General features: G+C 38.8%; 1 protein-coding gene and 1 long non-coding RNA gene across 6 annotated transcripts in view; one reads left to right on the top strand and one right to left on the bottom strand.

The window, feature by feature from the left end:
* Window positions 1-12,071, top strand: part of ZNF407 (zinc finger protein 407) — a 349,389-nt gene that overhangs the window by 68,257 nt on the left and 269,061 nt on the right. The window lies entirely within an intron of this gene.
* LOC135578588 (uncharacterized) overlaps window positions 1-12,071 on the bottom strand; it is a 31,619-nt gene that overhangs the window by 14,194 nt on the left and 5,354 nt on the right. Inside the window, exon 3 of one of the 3 annotated variants that reach the window (XR_010470401.1) lies at window positions 2,520-12,009. The exons of the other annotated variants lie outside the window; for them this stretch is intronic. This is a non-coding gene — a long non-coding RNA (uncharacterized LOC135578588). Of the gene's footprint in view, window positions 1-2,519; window positions 12,010-12,071 lie in introns of those variants that run through there. 3 annotated transcript variants of the gene reach the window in all.

Here is a 12,071-nt window from a genome sequence, read left to right as displayed (position 1 = left end):
CTGCCATGAGAAGTTGTTTCCCGTTCCCCTTGGTTCCCCGATTCTTCTGCTGTGCACACTGTGACCATTGGCCGCTTAGAGCTGAAGCCCGTGGATCAACTTGATTGTTATGTTTAAAACTGCAAATGAATTGCCCTGACGGACTGGGCTTGTTTAGCCTTGCGATTTCAGTATCCAGTGACCAACAGTGGAGGTTTCAGAGGAAGATACAAGAAGCCACCTATTCCTTGGCTGGTTAGAGTCTGGGTTAAACTCTGGAACATGATATTTAATAGATCTTGGAAAATTATTAGAGCTCTGGATATTTTTGTTACCCCATATAAATGTCTAATCCTTTTTCCAGCCTTGCTAAGTCTTCAGCCTTAATGACATTTTGTAGCGGTTAGTTCCACTGTCTAATTATGAATTGTATGACAGAGTATTGCCTATTTATAATGTTTTAATTTCATTGGAAGTCCCTTGTGTTAGGAGTTGGAGAGAACAGAAGCTTTCCTTACTTTTCTGCCTTAAGGGCCTTGTGACTTATTTGTTGGTTTCAGGGATTTGCCTCATAGAAGAGAAACCCAACTGCATAATATTCAACTTAAAGTTTCTGAAGGGTTTTTGCAGGCTAATTACAAAGCCATTATAATGAACCTTGAGATTCCAGTCTTGTTGATCTTTTACATTTGAGAGAATTTGGTTCTAAAATTGTGGTCAACAGCAGATTAAGTTTTATTTTCACAGTAATGTTCAGTACTGCAAGTTTCTGCACTCATGTAGAGCACTATACTTGCAGAGGTCCCTGTGGAAAAAACAAACAAACAAACAAAACAACAAACAGTAACAAATCAATGGAGGGTTTCTTCTGAACATGGATTTCAGAGTGCAGTGAATATGCAGTGTTACAACCTAAGTCAATGAAGTGTGTTTGAGTCTGGGCACGTGCATCTCACTGAAACCATGCTCACAGAAATGCTAATTAATTTGACCCCAAAGTCTTTACTTTTTCAGATTTTTCTAAAATATGACCCCAGCTTAGACAGACCTGATTTGACTGTAAAGAATAAGTGTATTGTCACTGTTCTCCTAGACTTTTTATATGGTTTGGTGGTTGTCTGTATCTTGGTGTTTCTTCTACATTATCAGGGTTGATTTCAGGATGTTTTGTTCCTGTTGACTTTTCCGCTGCTGCTAGCCACAAGTTACTTGAAGAGACTGTGCTTTGAACAAAGAACATCTAGTTTAAAGCAGTGTTTGTGTACTGACAACTCAGGACACACCACCATCTACCTAGAAGATGCACATACATGTTTCCACAGAGTATGTCCCTCCATGTGACATTCAGACAGCTGGAGGAATACTTGTCCCAAGATACTGGATAACAGTGATGATATCATTGCAAATCTCACCATCTCATACATAAGTCAACAAATTGCCAGCAAAATCGAGATGGATAATTTATTTATGTCTGCTTCTCAGTGAAGATAAAACTACATAAAACTACTTCTTAAACTAGGCCAGCAGAAGGAAAAGATAATTGTAAAATCAAAGCACATTTACATTTTCTCCATCACTCACATCTCTACCCAATGCCTGGATGGCTGTAGCAGCTAAAATAAGTTCCTTTAATGAATGACTGTACTTCTTGCTTACAAATTACACATAGCCTTTCATCCTCTCTGGAGATCTAAACAGTGCCCTCTTGGACCCTAGATTGTCTGGTGTGTCTTTACTTGCTATGTGACAAGGTTGGTTTTAATGTCTGCTGGGTTGCTGTGTCCATAACCTCACTTAAGGAAGACAGTGAATTTATAAACTTCTGAGCTAATAGTGCTCCCGTGTGGTGGAAGTAAGTCACATTGGAGGCAGTCATACTTTTTCTCGATAGTTCTTCAGACTACGTAATAAACTGTGATTACCCTTTATTTGTTTTATATTCTAAATATTCCTTACTGTAGATAAAAGAATGCAATTGGCAGGATGAATTTCAACAACTATATGGTCTCCAGCAGATGGGCTGTGGTATTTACTTCATGATCTGAACTTATATGGGCTGAAGGTTTGTCATGTGTACCTTTTAGTTGTGTAGGTGAAAGGTATAGCAGGGGGCCTTTGAAGCACTTTGCAGCTGGAAAACCAAACATAACTTGCCAGGTGAGTTGCTGTGGCTCACAACCCACCCCTGTTACCCTCATCTTTGCAGACCTCTCAGCTGTCCTCTCATCCACTGCCCGTCCTTAGGGTCATGTGGTAGATGGAGAGTCTTGCCTGTGGGATAAGTACTTGACATAAACGTTTAAAAACATCAGGTGTTTATCTTCTAATATGAATAATTTCTCTTGGTTGTCTTATAATTACTGAAGAATAATTTTAGTTTTGAATGTAAGATAAAAGCCTTCTGTTTTGCGACTTGCACTTTGAATTTGCATTGCCTGGGTCTTGCTCGATGAGGTAACCCAAGGGTGTTGGAACATCCTCTTGGCTGTTAGACACTGGAGAAAAAAAGTACACATTTCCAAATCTACTTCATGTTTTAATTGCATCAATGGCTTGGCAAGAAGCACACGTTAATAAAAATAAATACTGTCTGGTAGAGGAAATAAGGAAGTAAAAAAAAAAATCAAATCTTTTTCGCTTAGCATTTTTTTAATGTCATTGTTGAGTATGACAAAAAACCTCCAGCATTGTCTGCAGGCAGTATTTGCTAGTACGATCTCAGAACTACTTCAACCTTCAGCCAAACATTGTCCTGCTGCTTTAACCTTCCAAGACAGAAAAAGGTGTATAGCTCCTGTAATGTAGTGCCCTCTCTAGTCTTCTGAAACAGGTGAGAAACATGGGGAAAACACCCCCATACCTGGCTTATGCAAATATAAAATGAGCTTTGTTGTCTGCTGTTTTGGGGAATGACATTAGAAGTTGTACATACTAATAAAACATGTCATAGAAGTATATAATATTCTATAATATTCCTAAGTTCCGCCTAACCTTCAGTGACATATTTACTTGAGGTAGTAGGAGGGCTGTAGATGTCAACTTTCTGATGCTGGCGCTCTGCCTCGTTGTTGGATGCTGTATCTGTTGTGTGTGAAACTGCTGCGTTCCCACACCACCCCCAAAGGCTGCAAGAGCATTAAAAGCCTTTAATTTATGTCTGTAAATTCAGATTTTCTTATTTTGTTGTTGTCTATCAAGAAAAAGTATTTTTCTCCTTATTGGTAGAGGTTGAACAATGTTTCAGTGGTGTGTGGTGTTGCCTTTTTTGTTTGTTTGTGTGTGTGGTGTTTTTGTTTGTTTGCTTTTGTTTTTTTTTCCTCCTTTTGGCTGACACTTTTTTAATAGTCTTTGAAGATTTGACCACAAGAGAAACCTGGGTTTGTTGAATATGTCAGTGCTCGGTCTACTGATTTTCTTTGTGAAAACTTAATAGTAACCAGGTGCTCTGATACACTGCAGAAATGTTTTTTGATTTTCTGTTAGTCACTTTATAACACAGTACACATTGTTAACCAATTTGTAGTATTAGGCAAGAAAGAAGATATATTTTATTATGGAAAAGAATTAAACCTAATAATACTGTTTACACTTTCAATGCTACAAAAATACTATAGGACTTTATTTTTAAAAATATGATTGCTGTTAGTATTTTTGGTATCAGTTTCTGGTTACGTTGTGACAATAGTGTGCCTTACACACATGTAAAATTCCATGTTTCTGAAGGGTAACTGTACACAGGTAACCTTCAAATGAACCAGGGGAAGGTAGAAACACTGGAAATCAGAGCCCAGCTGGCAATCTTGCTTCCCCAATCTTGGACTGGAGTTTAAGAACTGTTGTGTTTAAGATTTTTCTGCCTCCAGGTTAGACTATCCTTCTCTGCTTAGAAGGCAGAAGTTTGCTGCTCTTTGATAAATGCATTTAAATGATCGTCGCTGCAGTGTATTTTAACATTTCTTCTTGGTCTCATTACAACGTGTTTGGTTATAACCTGGAGGTTTTACACAAACCCGTGTCTTTAAAAACGAAACGTGTAGAGGTTTACTATAGTGCTTAGTATTTACTAGGTGGTCTTGCATGTATGCAAAATCTAGCTTCAAATACGAGTTAGTGTGGGTGTAATCCTACGAGTTGGTGTGGGTGTAATCCTGTTCAAGTGTCTTGGTTATTTTAGGAGGTTTTTTTGACTTCCAGCAGGCCTTTTGCAGAGTGCATTGAACCTTATGGTAATGAACTGTGTTGCACTGACTTGGAGCTGGTTGAGCTTTAGATTTTGTGTGAAAGGTTTTAGGAGTTTTACTGAAGCGGAATCTCTAATTTAGTGATTATAGTTTCTCCTCCCAGAGAATAAGAAAAAATGGTAATTCTTGGAGGGGAGAGGAAGAAAGTGGACCTGGGAACAAGATATTTAAAATAATATTTAGTTTTAATGCTATATGGTCCTAGTTTACTTTTCTTCTGTAATGAGGCTATAGAAAAGCTTGTATTTGTGCACTCTATTTCTCCAAATTATACTTTAAAACTAGATCTAACAATAGTGATTATGCCATACATTTTCTTTTGCTTCTTTCAAATCTTACCCATTTTATATTTGAAAGCCAAAACTGTCAGTGGTCTGTTTACTTTATCTCACTCATGTGCAATGGAAATAAGTGGCATTTGTAGAACACACAAACTATTTTTGCCTGAATGCTCCATTTATGATTTATAGCCAACATGTATCCCTGATTTTCTTTTGAGAATGATCTTTATTGTCTTTGTGTACTAACTCATTGCAGAAGCACTTGTCTATTTTGAGCTAAACCAGACCTCTTGTAAAAAGAATCAAATTATTTCATCATGTTGAAAATGAAAAGCTATAATTACTTGTAATTGGGCTTCAGAATTTTTGAAAATTGGGAAATTCTTTTCCAGAGGTTTAAGATCACTCCAAATCATAACCTGTGGAAAATAGGAAATAATTTTCCGTTCAATTTAAAAGTGATTAAATTTACACTTTTGACAGCTATTTTCCTTTGATATTTGGGTAGGAAAAGCATTCGGCTATGGTGGTTATTGCAAAAATATTTTCTGAGATCCTTGTTTCTATCTGGTTCACAACTTTATTTTTATTTCTTTAAGCCCAAGCAGAATGTGCTGTGCTTTAAAGAAATACATGGAGTTGTTTTGGACTGCTTGCATTTAGCAAACCTGTACCTAGATTTTATTTATTTGTTTGTTTGATTATTTCCTGGTCTTTGTAGTTATTTCATACTATTTTAACAAAAAGCACAATGCATAGATGCTCTAGTCTTCACAAGTTTAAGCACAAGCCAGGAAAACCTGATGAATGTTGTAGGTCTAGGTAGTTTTTCTTTAGACTTGTGGGGACCCTGTTGTTTAAAAACAGCTACCTGAAATCTCTGAATAATAACTCATTAATATAATAATAATAAATGCTGCAAAGAACATGCTGCCTATTTACCTTTTTGTTTATTTTTTTTAACAGAGCTGAGTAGGTGGGATAACTAGTGCAAGATCACATTGTGTTTAGTTCAGCAAGCAGCCAAGACATCTTCTGAAACCCTAATGTCCTGGCAAGGGAGGTAACACCTAAAGTCGGGGGAGGGTTTAGGGCTTTATGGACAAACAGAAACTGAATATAAGGATCCAGCAGCACAGGACAGGCAGCCAGAGGCAAGTCAGCTCGTTGGCACCTTCAGGCTGGAGGTTAAAAGCAGGTTCTGAGTGTGGAGAAGCATTTTTCAGCACTAACTAGGTGGGGATTGGGGTGCGGGGAGATGAGCGGCACACAAGTAGTTTGCACGTGGGAGGATATAAGGATGATTACATATGATGAAAGGTGATGGTGGAAAGCGTACCTTACTGGAAGCCTTTGCTTTTCCTTCTTAATTTGGGACAATCACTTAGGTCAAGGCACATAACTGCTTGAGTTAAGCTTTTTATAAGCATATTGAAAGTAATTGTGCATCTTCTTAATGTTTATCAGCTGTGGTAAGGGCCACTCTGTACAGGACGTGTGGGAAAGGTCAGTCATCTCTACAGCTACCTGCTTCTAGTGCTCATGTCTGATGTGAAGGCAGGAGGCCTGTAGAAGAGATGAGTATAAACACAGAAAGGAACATCTTGCAGTGGACAGGCTAATAACACTTGCGTACTAATTTTCATCACTTTTCAATTTAAGAAAGTATTTCTATATCCCAATGAAAAATTGAGGTGTGGAATAGTGAAGAGATTTGGCCGTGGATAACTAGCAAGTCAGTGGTGGAACCAAGAACAGAAACCAGCTCTCTGTGTTCCCACCCCGTAGTCAGGATTGTAAGACTCACGGCAAGGCAGTATTCCCTTTCAGCACTTGTGCAATGCCAGAGGTGGACCTTCTAGGAGTTACTGAGTCCTGATCTTTTAAGAGCCTCTGACTTTGTCTCTATTGGAATCCGTATTAGTTCAGTGCGATGAAATTTTTTTATAATCCAACTCCTCAGATGTTTGAAAATATCACTCTAAAATAACCGCAGATTCTTATAGGTGGAGCAGGTGGAATCTGCTAGAGCTAACGGAAAGTTGGACATTATATACTGGCATTATGCAGTCACCAGCATCACTGGCTGGCACTATGCAGCCAGTTCGTCATTCATTGACAGTTTAGTTTGTGTGATTGGACCTTTTGTGTATCAAACAATTCTCCCCAAACAGCATAGTTTCAGGTTTAAATTGAACCAGAAGCCAAGTACACATCTTCATTTTTATTATTTTAAAAGTTGAATAGCCCATTGAAGAATTACGTCTCTTGATAGCAGGATTAATTAATCTTCCTGTGAGATGGTTTTATTATGCACAGAGTTCTTTCTATTATTTTTCTTTTCCTTTTTTTTTTTTTTTTAACCATGTTTTTCCCAAGATTAACAATATTCTTAAAATTATTTTAGAGCTGTTTTAGGAGTTTTTCTAGATCTTTTTCTCTTTGGCTTCTTGCCAATGGCTGCTGTGGAAAGTAAATCTTCATGCGAAGAAGTGTGTGTTCTTTTTGAAGGTTAACAAGGGCCTGCAGAGCACAGCCTAAGCATCTGGCTCCTGAGATTAAAAATCTTAGAAGGAAAGAGATGTAGACCTCAGAGGATGAGTAACCACCTTAAAAAGAAGGTTAGGTGTGAACAGCCAGCCTAAAAATGGGGAAAAAATTGATCTGCAGGAAAAGTTGTCTCTTAAAGTGAGCAAGAAGTGTAAGGTACTTGTGAGAATTGATAAAAATCAGGCTCTTGGATTTGGCAAAGGGTATTAAAAAAAGTGATGAGAGGTCTAGCAGGTGATTACTCTGAAGGTTATATCTAAGATAGATCTTATTAAATATTTTCATTATTGACCTTGCTGCCCACACAGACAAAACAAAATCCTAGTTATGAAAGCCTGCTGATGGCCTAGCATTGGGAGACATGGTTGGCATCTCGGAGGGTTGGAATGCCACAAGAATTGCATTATATCGCAGTCTAGAGTAATAGAAATTGGATGGCATGTAATCAGGATGCAAGGTTGGTCACTTAGAGACTAACAAGGTTGTCAGATAACATTTGGGAGCTTGGTGGGTAGAGGAATTCCAGTAGATTCTTGCTTCTTCAGCAGTGCCTCCGTTGCAGACCTCAACATAATGAGTTTACTTTATTCTGTTTTGAGTTATTTCCTGAGGAAGGCAGTCCCCTAGATGTCAGAGTCCTGACAGTTTATTAAAAATTAAACTGTCAGCCAGCAAATTTACTAAATCTATGTAATGGTTTGTTTTTATGCTTGTGATGAATATCCATAACAGGATTTTATCCTTATAATTAGTAATATTCTGAGGAAGGAAATACATGGGAAGTTGTTTAGGTTTCTTCAGGGTTGGTTGTTTTCTTCTTTTTATTTTTTTTTCCTCTTCTTTTTTTGTTATCATTCCAGAAATCAGTTACTTAAACAGACATGTGACGCTATGTGACACAAATGATCTTTTGGACCAAGTGGTGTTTGCTGTCCACATAAAAAGGATATCCTGAAATAATTTTCTTGACAGTGCTTCAGGGCTTGTTTGGAGAAGGTTTCTGTCCTTACACATACATATAAACACCAGAGGAAGTAATGCACTCCTGTTTCCAAAGTTGGAAGTTAATACCATAAATATATTCTCTGATACTCCTAATTTCCTATGTATGGAACTGTAGTGACGTGAGTTTCCCAACACAGTAAAAGGGAATCTGGCACAGCACTGGGGATGTGAATTTGTTCCCAGATTCTGGTACTGATGTGGATGCTGAGCTGGAGTGCTGTTACACAAAAGGCCATGACTGTCTGCATGATTAATTCTCTTTGCTGCTGAAGAGGTACTGGGGAGAACATTCTGCACTGTTTGGACATCTCTGTGTCCATGGAGAAGTTGGTATGAAATAGAAAAGTTGAGTTGTAATTTTTAGAAAGATTGCTATATTATTAAAATATTTCTGGCTCATTTTGCTTCTTGTGTGAGTGCACGTCCCTTAACAGCTTTTTTTCTATCTCATTCACCAACCTGTGGGTGAATGTGTTGGTCCACTCTCTGTTTTCCTTATGAAATCTTGTCAGTCCGAATTCTAACCATCTTGACTCTGGCCTTTCCATCCCCGTGCTCCACTTGTGCTCTAGCTCGTGGGACAGCATCTCGTACCCCACTAGTAGCCTGACTGCTTTACTGCACCAACGATGTGAATACTTCCCTACCAGCTCAGGTCTCCACAGCCCATGTACCATGAGTGCTTTCCTCACAGACGGTTGGACTTTCCGCCCTCTCTTCAGTCTGTTGACCAATTTCTCCAGCAGATGCTATGCGGGAGACACATCTCTCCCTCCACGTCTTTCTCTTTTCCTCCCTCTGAGTTCTCGGGATCACAGAATCACAGAACAGTTTGAGTTGGAAGGGACCTTCAAAGGTCATCTAGTCCAATCCCCTGCAATGAGCAGGGACATCTGCAACTAGATCAGGTTGCTCAGAGCCCCGTCCAGCCTGGCCTGGAATGACTCCAGGGATGGGGCATCTACCACCTCTCTGGGCAACCTGGGCCAGTGTTTCACCACCCTCACTGTAAAAAATTTCTTTCTTCTGTCTAGCCTGAATTTACCCTCCTTTAGTCGAAAATTGTTACTCCTTGTCCTATCGCAACAGGTCCTGCTAAAAAGTCTGTCCCCATCTTTCTTATAGGTCCCTTTTGAGTACTGAAAGGCTGCAATAAGGTCTCCCTGGACTTTTCTCCAGGCTGAATGACCTCAACTCTCAGCCTGTCCTCACAGGAGAGGTGTTCCAGCCCTCTGATCATTTTGTGGCCTCCTCTGGACCCTCTCCAACAGACCCATGTTTTTCCTGTTCTGAAGGCTCCAGAGGTGGACACAGGTCTCCAGGTGGGGTCTCACCAGAGTGGAGTAGAGGGGATGAGAAAATGCAATCCTCCCCATGGTGCTGGTGCAGCATAACCATTTGTGTCGGCTCAATATTGCACAAAGCAGTGGAGGACGTGGGCTGGAGGAGCAGGAAACCCCTGCCTGATCCACCATCCTCCCCTGTGCTCAGGGGACGGAGTTTAACTGTGCTGTGATCCAGGCTCTGATGGTGAGAAGGACATTTCTGGGAGTCAAAGGATGGCATACAAAAGTACTAGTGATCAAATCTAACTCAAAAGCTTTTTTTTTTCTTTTAATGTAAAAAATGTCATTTAACAAAAGCGGGATTAAAGTATAGAAGCAAACCCACCACATTTTCTGAAGGGCTAAATTTAATAGAATCGCATGCTATACTTTTCCTCTCTGCCTGTGGGCCTTATTGTGGAAGGAAAATTGTGTTGTGTTTCTCATGCAGTTTGGAATAACTTTTATAGTTTGGTAGAGAAAAATAGTGATTTTATGTATCTAGAATTCTGTGCTTTACATAAGAATTATTGTGCTGTTACTTAAAATGATTTGCAGTAAGATAATTCAGACTTCTCTTTGAGTCAAGCCTAAGAAAATATCTGTAAATTGGTGCTAGTGGTCAGTGTGGCTGGAAGAGAAACTCTTTCATGTTTGGAATTGACTGTAAGATTGAACTTATTCCAATTTATAGCAAAGTCAATATTCAGCTTAAAAATTAAAAAGGTTAATAATTATTAGGTTTTCAGAGGAAAGTACTAGTGTTATGACCTGCCTAACATCATACAGCTACAAAAATGCTATAAAATGATTTTTTTAAGCTTATATTTATAGTGAGTAGATGGCTTATTCCTTTATCTCACTACTTATGCATCCATGAACTGTTAATTAATACTTTTGTAGTAATTACAGAATATTTTAAATATACATTATTCTTCTGAATTTTAAAAGATCAGGATTTTTTTATTAATTTAAAAGGATAATAGGAGTGACCTACACTTTCATCAACTCTTTAATGAAGAGGTGCTTTTTTAGATCATTGAAATTTTTACATTTTGATTGCAAGGAATAATAAAAAGTCCTCTTTTTTTTCATGCTTTTTTCCATTTACTCGTCTAAGCTGGGTCACCATTGTATCAAAAAAGGTCATTGTTCTCCATAAAAAGGTGAGTGATTGCCTGCGAGTATTGAGACAAGGGGAACTTGCATCCTAACTCTTTTGACTCCTGGCATGCTATTTTCTTTGTACAGAGGGCTGTGGTTTGTAAGATAAATTTTAATTCCATTTACTATCATCTTCTTTTCCACCACTTCATTAATGTGCCTGGTAAAGTTTAACCCAAATAATTAGATACCTCTTTGCAATGCAGCTTCTCTCAGCACTCTCTGTTACACGGCTGCTGAGGAGCAGAGAAGAAACCAGAGCGATCACTGCCCAGGAGATTCCTTCACCAGGAGTAGGGAGGTGGTGGAAAGGCACAGCAAACAGTAAAGTAGGTTAGGAACAGTAAATGTTGTTAAAAAGACTAAATCATTGGCAGCAAATTTGGCAAGCGTAGAAAACATCCCATGTATCAACAAAGCCGGCTCTAGATGGTTCTTTTAGTCTTTTACTCTTTCAAACACAAGTTAGTTTTCATGTGATGTAAAGTATGTCTTCATATAATCTGCATGTGTATATATGGAGTGTGCCTTGGCTTGCGCATGATGTGAAAAAGTATCTTTGAATTTCCTCACATTACTGTTTTTAATACTACCCCTCTTAGTTTTTTGTTTGTTTAAAAGCAAAGAGTAAACAAAGATAGCAGTGCATTTATTATATTTAAGACAGCTAAGTAATGGCAAACTGAGGGGTTAGTTGTGGTGCACACAAAACTCTTGGTGTAAATAGTTTGTTTTCCTGTCGTAGCCAGATTGATTCACCACAAGTTATGTACATTCAGGAATTTTGTTAGACTGCACAAATATCAAAGCTGGAGGCACAGGAGCTTGGTGAAAGGAACCGCTGGTCTGGTCCTGGTTAAATGTGCCTCAGACTTGAGTGGGTGATTTCTAGGAAGCAGTTTGCTTATAAATCTCTATTTGTGAGTTATTTGCTCACATATGATACAAATCATGACTCATTTCACAGAACTGAATAGGTTATGCAAATATTTCTACAGGTTGTTTGCATCTAAGTAGCTGCATCAATGTCTATGGCAGCACTCACCTGTTCCACATTAATATATAAAGGATGCCCTTAATTTTGGCTGCCTTGGATTTGCCTCAGTTGTTTGACCTTTGCTTTCTGTTGGCCTGAGACTGAGAGGTGCTGAGCAGGATGTTCTCTCTGGCTGCAGTTCTCACTTTGGGAAGGTGAGCTGTGTTTGCTCAGAGCAGGCCTTTTGCTTTTATGTTTTGTTATTGGCTGCCTCACCTTTTTCATAATGTTGTTTCCGCTCTTTGAGTTGCTTCCAGAGTAAAACACAACAGGTAAGTGCAGCAAATTGTAGGAAGGAAGTTGAGTAGTCTAACGTGGGCTACACTCTATTGGGTGAGCTGAGTAACACTTCTGTGATCCCAGTCAGCCTTTGCTTTTGATTCCATGTTAAGGTTCAGAGATTTCTGATTCTCCTGTGTACCTTCTTTCTGTAGGAAAGAAAGTCACGTGTGAAGACTGGGAGGTATAATATGTTTTGACCATCTTTTTA

Source organism: Columba livia, chromosome 2 (assembly GCF_036013475.1).
Source record: "Columba livia isolate bColLiv1 breed racing homer chromosome 2, bColLiv1.pat.W.v2, whole genome shotgun sequence".
NCBI classification, from domain to species: domain Eukaryota; kingdom Metazoa; phylum Chordata; class Aves; order Columbiformes; family Columbidae; genus Columba; species Columba livia.
The sequence above is the reverse complement of the archived record's forward strand: the minus strand, read 5'-3'. Positions and strand labels throughout refer to the sequence as shown.